Below are 2132 nucleotides of genomic sequence, written 5' to 3' on the forward strand. Positions count from 1 at the left end.
CACCACAGCCACAGCAACACCAGATCTAAGCCACATCTGCAACCTACACCACAGCCAGCTCACGGCAACACTGGATCCTTAACCCACTGATGGAGGCCAGGGATAAAACCTGCATCCTCACAGACTATGTCAGGTTCTTAATCCTCTGAGCCACAATGGAAACTCCTGTTTTCATTTTTTAATTTTTGTATTAGCAAAGAATGCATGGTGCTTAAAAGGCATTCAAAAATTACTTAGTGAGGAGTTTCTGTCATGGCTCAGCAGTAGCAAACCCAACTAGTATTCATGAGAACGTGGATTCAATCCCTGGCCTTGCTCAGCGAGTTAAGGATCCAGCATTGCTGTAGCTGTGGTGTAGGTTCCAATTCAACCCTTAGCCTGGAAACTTCCATATGCCACAGGCGTGTCCCTAAAACAACAACAACAACAAATTACTTAGTGAAGGAAGAATTGAATAGAGGAACCAAAAGGAAGAACTGTTTTAAGTATTATTGGAACTTAAGGCATAGATGAAAGACTTCTCTCAAACAAGTGATGTCTGTGTGTCTGTTTCATGGTAATTCGTGTCTCTGATTCCAGTAGACACATCAATGACATGGAATCAGAAAACCATACAAGTGTCTCAGAATTCCTCCTCCTGGGCCTCTCAGAGGATCCTGAACTGCAGCTCCTCCTCTTTGGGCTGTTCCTATCCATGTACTTGGTGACGGTGCTCGGTAACCTGCTTATCATCTTTGCTGTTGTCTCTGACTCCCACCTCCACACCCCCATGTACTTCTTCCTCTCTAACCTGTCATTCACCGACATCTCTTTCACCTCCACTATAGTCCCTCAGATGCTGGTGAATATCCAGACAGGGAACAAAGCCATCACCTACGCAGGCTGCCTCACTTAAGTGTCCTTTTTCATGGTGTTCATATGCATGGACAATTTACTCCTGACCATCATGGCTTACGACCACTATGTGGCCATCTGCCACCCTCTGTATTACATAGTCATCATGAACCCGTGCCTCTGTGGTCTGCTGGTTCTCCTCTCCTTGTTCATTAGCGTTATGAATGCCCTGCTCCAGAGTCTGATGGTGTTGCGTCTGTCCTTCTGCACAGACTTGAAGATCCCCCATTTCTTCTGCGAGCTCGCTCAGCTCCTCAAACTCGCCTGTTCCGATACGCTTATCAATGACATCCTGGTGTATCTGGTGACGAGCCTGTTAGGTGTTGGTCCCCTCTCAGGGATAGTTTTTTCTTATACTCGGACTGTGTCCTCCATCCTGAGAAGCCCAGCAGTTGGTGCAAAGTACAAAGCTTTTTCCACCTGTGGATCTCACCTGTCTGTTGTGTTCTTATTCTATGGGACTTGCGTTGGCGTCTACCTTAGTTCCGCAGCCGCTCTCTCCTCCAGGAGGAGGGCAGTGGCCTCAGTGATGTACACCGTGGTCACTCCCATGATGAACCCCTTCATCTACAGCCTGAGGAACAGAGACATAAAGGGAGCCTTGAGGAAACTCCTCTCTGGAACATCTTCCTTTTCATGATTCTGTCATCTTGGACATGGGCTGCTAGAACGAGTCAAAGGGAATGAAATACTGGTATGCCAGAATTCCTGACTCTTCTCTAATTCAATTATCCTAGCAAAGTGACTAATCATAGACTAGTCTCTTTTTTTTTTTTTCTTTTTTGGCGGTACCCACAGCAGAAGGAAGTTCCTGGGCCAGGGATCAAACCCGTGCAGTGACGATGCTGGATCCTCAACCCCCCAAACCACCCGGGAACTCCTAGCAATGGGTTTTTGAGTCAAATATCTTTATATTAAATCCTTCTACCCCGTGTTTTACTACTTGTCATTTATCAACTAATTTAATTGAGTTCAGTTCAACATCTATAAAATATGCAAAATATTGCATACTTCATAGAGATATTGGGAATATATCTTGTATTTGGGAATATATGAGCTAATTTGATATATGTGTGAAGAAATCTGTCTATATTCAGCTCTAGTAAAATTAAATAATAATTGTCAGGTATTAAAATCAATTGCATCACAGTAAAACTGGGGAAAAAAATAATCTCAATCCCTGGCCTTGGGGACTTTTGCATGCCACAGATAAGGCCAAAAAAATAAAAGAGTAAATA

General features: G+C 44.1%; 1 pseudogene; it reads left to right on the plus strand.

Annotated features, from left to right (window-relative positions):
* On the plus strand, positions 593-1534 carry LOC100513646 (annotated as a pseudogene).

This window comes from Sus scrofa, chromosome 2 (assembly GCF_000003025.6).
Source record: "Sus scrofa isolate TJ Tabasco breed Duroc chromosome 2, Sscrofa11.1, whole genome shotgun sequence".
Classification (NCBI taxonomy): domain Eukaryota; kingdom Metazoa; phylum Chordata; class Mammalia; order Artiodactyla; family Suidae; genus Sus; species Sus scrofa.